The sequence below is a fragment of the Sorex fumeus genome, unplaced genomic scaffold (genome assembly GCF_029834395.1).
Source record: "Sorex fumeus unplaced genomic scaffold, SorFum_2.1 ptg000070l, whole genome shotgun sequence".
Taxonomy (NCBI): domain Eukaryota; kingdom Metazoa; phylum Chordata; class Mammalia; order Eulipotyphla; family Soricidae; genus Sorex; species Sorex fumeus.
Genome location: NW_026606127.1, coordinates 9,639,490 through 9,647,087, shown reverse-complemented (window position 1 = coordinate 9,647,087; position 7,598 = coordinate 9,639,490). Strand labels below are relative to the sequence as shown.

At 41.4% G+C, this 7,598-nt stretch overlaps 1 pseudogene; it reads right to left on the bottom strand.

Annotated features, from left to right (window-relative positions):
* Positions 1 to 1,742: 1,742 nt before the first annotated feature.
* LOC130037033 (uncharacterized) lies at positions 1,743 to 1,839 on the bottom strand (annotated as a pseudogene).
* Positions 1,840 to 7,598: the final 5,759 nt, after the last annotated feature.

Genomic DNA, 7,598 nt, shown 5'->3' with positions numbered 1-7,598 from the left:
TGCTCCAAGCCTTTAGTTTTCTCCCCGTTGAGAATAATGCTTGCTGTGGGTTTGTGGTAGTTTACTTTGACTAGATTGAAGAAAGTACTTTCCACTCCCATTTTGTTGAGAGTTTTTCATCATGAATGGGTGCTGGATCTCATCAAATGCTTTATCTACATCTATCGATATGATGATATGACTTTTTTCTTTATTTTATTGAGATGGTGTATTCTGTTGATTGACTAGAGAATGTTAAGCCATCCTTGCATCCCGGGATAAACCTACTTGGTCATAGTGTGTGATCTTTTGTTGAGTTTCTGGATTCTCTTTGCTGGTATTTTCTTGAGAATCTGTGTATCTGTATTCATCAAGGAAATAGGTCTGTAATTTTCATTTTTTGTGGTCTCTCTGTCTGTTTTGAATATTAGGGTGATCTTTGCCTCATAGAAACTATTTGAGAGCATTTCTGTTTCTTCAATTTCCTGTAAAATCTTGAAAAATGTTGGCAGCAGTTCCTCTTTAAAGGATTGAAATGTTTCACTATTGAATCCATCTGGGCCAGGCATTCTGTTTGGGGGTATATTTTGACCATCATTTCAATTTCCTTGGTAGTGATAGGTTCAAGTATTCCAAATCTTCTTGGTTCAGCCTTGGGAGGTAATTAGAATCCATTAATTTATAAATTTATTCAAGATTCTCTCATTTCCTGCTGCAAAGCTTCTCAATATAATCTCTGATGATCCTATGGATTTCTGTACTTTCTATTAGGATAACCCCCTTTGCATTTCTGATTCGATTTATTAGAATTCTTTCTGTTTCTTTGAGAGGTTTCTAGAGGTTTATTGATCTTATTTATTTTCTCAAAGAACCAGCTTTTGCTTTTATTGGTCTTCTGGATTGTATTTTGGGTTTCTAGCTCATTGATTTATACTACAAATTTTATTATTTCCTTGCTTCAGCCTAGTTTGCACTCCTTTTGTTGGTCATTTTCCAAAATCTTGAGCTCTAATTTATTCATGTAGGCCCTTTCTTTCTTCCTGATGAATTCTGGCAGAGCTATACTCTTTCCTCTTAACACTGCTTTTGCTGTGTCCCACAAGTTCTGCTAGCTCGCGGCCTCATTCTCATTTGTTTCTGGAAACTTTTTATTTCCTCTTTGATTTCTTCTCTAAGCCAACGGTTGTTCATTACTTCCCTTAAATAAAATATTTCCTTGCTGAGATTTAGTCTGTTTGATCTATTGAGAAGTGACAAAGTAGTGTTGAAATCTCCACCTAGTACTGTTTTGCTATCAATGTTTTTTTTAAGTCTATTAGAAGTTGATTTTAAGTATTTTGCGGTTTTGTCATTGAGCATCTACATTGAGAAGGGTGAGTTCTTTCTGATGTACAGATCCCATGATCATGAAGAAATGACATTCACTGTCTCTTATAACCTTTAGCCTGAAGTCCATGTGGTCTGATACTAGTATGGCTACTCCAGCTTTGTGGAGGTGTTCTTTTCTTGAAGACTTGTTTTCCAGCCTTTTACTTTTAGCCCATGGTTGCTTTAATTGCTCAGATGTGTTTCTTGCAGGCATCAGAATGTTGGGTTCAGTTTTCTAATTCATCTTCCTATTCTGTGCCTCTGAATTGGCACATTTAGTCCATTGACATTGAGAGAGATTGTTGTTATGGGGATTTGTGCTATCTTTATGTAGAATTTTTGTACTTGTGGGGATTGCCTTTGCTTAAAGTAGCCCTGTTAGTTCTTCTTGCAACAAAAATATGGAACTCTATACAAGTTTGCATGTCGTCTCTGTGCAAGGACCATGATAATCTCTGTATCATTTCAATTTTAGTATATGTGTAACCAAACCTAGTAGGAGTTAATTTTTCTCTTCTGATTACTTTGAATGTTGTCCTTACATACCCTATGGCAGAGAGTGGTACCTAATCAAGGAAAGTATTTCAAAGCAGCTTGATAGATTTAGAACTTTAATGTCCCAGAAAGAAAAATATGGTTTTTACCATATTATCTTTTACCATAATCAACGCATCAGTTTTACAAAATAATTCTTTTGAAGATGTTATATGAGTCCTGTTTAATGCACTTCCCTGAAACCTTCATTAAGACCATTAAACTAGAGCCTTTTGCTGTTCTCACCTCAGTCCGTGTACATCTCCAGGAAAAGGTGAATGGTGTTGTCTGCACTTTGACCACCTTGAATGTAAGTAGGATTTTTCTCCTGAAGGAAGAGGTGAGGAGAATATTGATGATTTCATTCCACATTATTATAAGTTCAACTTGAACGGAAGTTGAGACTCATGAGGGTCCTGTAAAGGACAGAAAAATGGGTCTCAGTGAAGTTTAATGACCAATACACATTAACAAACACAGATGACTCAAAGCAGCCTGTGTGCATCTTTTTGTATAGTGAGTTTCATATCTAATGATAGTGATTCTCAGTCATGACACACGGGCAAAACAGACCTATAATTAAAAATCTAGTTCTCTGAGCAGAGTGGGGTTTCTTAGGTTATTGAACAAGTTTGTAGTAATTTATTACTAAGCACATACGTAGTTTGAATGATGTGTACTTTTTGATCTAAAATTAATTCCAAATATGTCTAAAATGACAGTCTCCTGACCTCGCACCTGGCTTTCTTCACCAGGGTCCCTTGGAGGGGGTGTGTTGAGTTTCCCTCACCGTGCCAAGCAGAGCCCCGGCACCTGAAGACCTCTGCAACCAGCCATAGGTACGCTTTAAACCACTCTCCCCAAGCTTGAAGGAGCCTCATGCATGATCGAATCTGACAGAGGAACCCAGGTGTGCACAACTGGGGGATGAGATCTCCAAGGGTGCTCAGATCAAGACTGGGCCCCCTCCAACCAGATCCCCCATCTCCTAGTAGCTAAGTGTTACAACCACGAACTGCCCCTGGAGCCATGTAATCCCATCAATGGCCAAGATACAGAGACTGGATTTTGTTGATAAGACAACAACAATTATTGTCCAGTTGTCACTCTGAGAGAACCTGGTACGCATCTGCGAGTAACTTGCCCTTGTGTTTACCAGTCATTTACACTTCTTTCAATACAGATTATATGATCATGGTTTATGCTTATTTTTACTATTGAAGTATAATAGCTAAATACTGATTTATTTCACAGCACTAATTTATTAAAAACATTTATCCTTGGCCTATCATAGTAATTGCCAGGATTTGTTGGTTTTGCTTGTTTTTTGATTACTTAAATTGATTTTGGTCCTTTTCTTTCAGGTTGAAAAATTTTGACACAAATGAGTATATGTTTTTCTTTATCTTCTACAGTTTTAAACTGAGAACAACTGTTTGTTTTGTACAAATAAGATACCTGTGCATTTACTATTTCTTCTCATTTTATTTACATTTTAACACATCTCGATTCATCTACAACTTATCCTAGTAAGTATTGTCATATTGAAAGAAACCACCAATTTTCTCAATCATAGCACTGTAGCACTGTCCTCCCGCGGTTCATCCATTTGCTCGAGCGGGAACCAGTAACAACTTACACCAAATTGTGAGATTTGTTGTCACTGGCTTTGGCCTATCAAATACGTCATGGGTAGCTTGCCAGGCTCTTGCTATGTGGACGAGATATTCTCGGTAGCTTGCCGGGCAGAGGAATCGGAATCAGTGTTGGCCTCCTGCAAGGCAAACGACCAAATCCGCTGTGCTGTAAATGTTATCTAAAATATACTAGTAATAACAAATGTTATTTCATAAACAGTGCAATAAAAACAATTATTTAGTAATTTTCTTGATTTGTTAGTGAAATAGCTAAGCTCTTGAGTATCATGGGAGTATTTTTCTAACACAAGAGTCTGACGAAGGTGAAACTGTTATAACCGTCTTGTAGAATTCCATCTCCCTAGCCTACTTCAATCTACCCCACTCACTATCCAATCCGGTCTTCTAATGGGATTCTGACCTCCTGATTGGCTAGCCTCTACCTTTCACCTGCCTACTTTATGACATCATTCTCCCACCAAACCAACCACCAACTGGTAGAATCTTGGGGGTCCCATGTAGTTGTTTGTAAACAAATTTGAATCATCATGGCAAGTGACGAATGACCAATGACCAATCACCAGTGAGCAGTTGTCTGTACTAAACACTTTTGTTCTTAAGCCGCTTCAGTGTTCAGACGTAATCTCGTACAGTCTCCTCTTCTCGTCTACCTTTCATTGGTATTTCCTCTTCTCTGACCATGTCAGGTAAGGAATAATACCTTTCAAAGCTTGTCATTAGATTTATCATCCCTAAACTTAGCAGTCAAGGAAGAACAGCACGTAGTAATGAAAGAAAATATTCAAGTAGAATTTTATCAGCCTCGTTTTAACTTGACTTTGATATTTGCTGTGTGACTTTAGACATTGGCTTACTTTATGTCACATACAAAGTGTTTTTCGTCATTGATTACATTATATTCTAGACATACTTAGGAGCTCAAATACACACACACATACACACACACACACACGCATATATATATATATATATATATATATACATATATATATATATATATACAACTGCCGTGTAACCCCAACAAAGGCCAGGATCCAGAGATTATCAAAACAAGCTCCCAGGAGAGCACAAGGCAGAGTCTCCTACCCTGTGTCTGACTATCCTCGCCAGGGCCCAACAGCTGAAGACCTGTAGGCCCCAACCAAGGCCTTACTGGGACCACTCTCCACACACTTGGATAAGCCTCAGACATAACAAAACTGGCAGAGGAACCCAGGTGTGTGGGACCCGGGGCTGAGATCTCCAAGCCTGCACGGTTTGGGACTGGACCTGTCAGTAACTAGACAGTTAAACCCTCCAACTGCCGTGTAACCCCAACAAAGGCCAGGATCCAGAGATTATCAAAACAAGCTCCCGGGAGAGCACAAGGCAGAGTCTCCTACCCTGTGTCTGACTATCCTCGCCAGGGCCCAACAGCTGAAGACCTGTAGGCCCCAACCAAGGCCTTACTGGGACCACTCTCCACACACTTGGATAAGCCTCAGACATAACAAAACTGGCAGAGGAACCCAGGTGTGTGGGACCCAGGGCTGAGATCTCCAAGCCTGCACGGTTTGGGACTGGACCTGTCAGTAACTAGACAGTTACACCCTCCAACTGCCGTGTAACCCCAACAAAGGCCAGGATCCAGAGATTATCAAAACAAGCTCCCGGGAGAGCACAAGGCAGAGTCTCCTACCCTGTGTCTGACTATCCTCGCCAGGGCCCAACAGCTGAAGACCTGTAGGCCCAACCAAGGCCTTACTGGGACCACTCTCCACACACTTGGATAAGCCTCAGACATAACAAAACTGTCAGAGGAACCCAGGTGTGTGAGACCTGGGGCTGAGATCTCCAAGCCTGCACGGTTTGGGACTGGACCTGTCAGTAACTAGACAGTTACACCCTCCAACTGCCGTGTAACCCCAACAAAGGCCAGGATCCAGAAATTATCACAACAAGCTCCCGGGAGCGCGCGACCTGCGGCCGCGCGACTATTCATTTACTTTTCTCTAAATTTTCAGGGTACATTAAATATCCTTAAATATCCAACCCGCACGGCAGAGCCTGGCAAGCTATCCGTGGTCTATGCCAAATAGACCAAATTGATATGCCAAATCCAGTAATAAATGGATCTCATTTCCCTAACCCTGAATATGCAGAGTCGAGAAGGATATGGAAGGAGAGGCTGATAAAACACCAAGGCAGACATAGGCTACCAAAACGCAGAAAAACAAAAATGATTGTCTGTACTTTTAATGCTCGTACCCTGGCATCTGCTGCATCCATTGAAGACCTTATGGTACAAGCACAAAAGATCAAGTACGACATCATTGGTCTGACCGAAACGAGAAGACATCAATTCCATCATGCTGTTTTCGACACTGGAGAAGAACTGTTCCTTGGAACATGTGATAAAAGAGGCGTCGGTGGTGTCGGTATCCTTGTCAACACAAACTTAGTCACGAGCATTGATTCATTTGAATGCCTAACAACCCGAATCGGACGATTACACTTGAATAAATGTGGCTCACTACCGGCAGTTTCTATCTTTGTTGTCTATGCACCAACATCCAGTTATGGTGAAAGAGAAACTGAGAAATTCTACATGGAGCTAGAGAAGTTCTATAAAGAAGATCACACCTTCTACAAGATCATTGTCGGTGATTTTAATGCCAAGATAGGGCCAAGAAGATCAGTCGATGAACTCCACATTGGAACCCATGGCCTGGAATGGAACGAACAGGGTGACAGACTGTCTGAATTCATCATGTCAACCAAAACCTTCCATGGTAACTCACAATTCCAAAAGGCTGAATCTAAACCTTGGACATGGGAGTCTCCCGATGGACGGTTCCACAATGAAATAGACCACATCATATTCAATCGGCGGTTTTGCCTAACCGATGTTGCTGTTGTACCAAAATTCCAAACGGGATCAGACCACCGTCTTCTTCGTGCAAAATTCTACCTCACAGAATGAGGAGAAAAGAATGCAAGGTTTAAGAAGAGGACTCCCAGAACAACCACCAACTGGGAACTCTTTGGCTCTGTTGCGGCAACATGGGAAGATGCCATCATTGACAACATTGATGAGGAATATGATCGAATGATTCAGCACCTCCATGATTGTGCAAGGAATGCCAAGAGAGAGATAACCACAAAAAAACCGTCTTTCTTCGAACACTCTTGAACTTATTCGCCAACGTGGCTTGGCACGTGCCTCAGGCAACCACAAGCAAACGTCCGAACTGGCAAAACAGTGCAGAGAAGCCATCAAGGATGACCTCAAAAACAGGAGAGCAGCAGTACTGGTAGATGCAGCAGAAGCTGGAAAAAACATTCGTAATGCCCGCCTGTCCTTCACCAACTACAAAACCAAGATGACTGCCCTCCGATATCATGATGGATCTATCACATCTTCCAGAAGGGCAATGCAGAAGATTATTCACGACTTCTACTCAGATCTCTTTAATAGCCACATCCACTTGCCCACATACCACATACCACATAATGGATATGTCGTTCCCAATGTTCTCCCTTCCGAAATCCAACATGCCATCTCGTCTGTAAAGAAACAAAGAGCACCTGGCCCAGACAAGATCAGACCTGAACACCTGAAGAACTTACCATCAGTACTCATCAATACATTGGCTCGACTCTTCACACGCTACCTGTCTGAATGCAAGGTTCCATCCCAATGGAAAACCAGCAAGACTGTACTACTATACAAGAAAGGAGACATCCACGACATTGGCAACTATCGCCCAATCTGCCTATTGTCTGTCATCTACAAACTATTCACTCGAGTCATCCTGAATAGGATTAGCAGAACACTAGATGAAGGACAACCATGTGAACAAGCTGGATTCCGAAAAGGATTCAGTACCATCGACCATATCCACACAGTAACCAAGCTCATTGAGGTATCTCGGGAGTTCAAGATGCCACTCTGTCTAACGTTCATTGATTTAAAGAAGGCCTTTGATTCTGTTGAGACGGAAGCTGTCATAGGAGCCCTAGCCAATCAGGGCGTACAAACTCAATACATCAGGATCCTTCGTGAGCTCTATTGCGGAT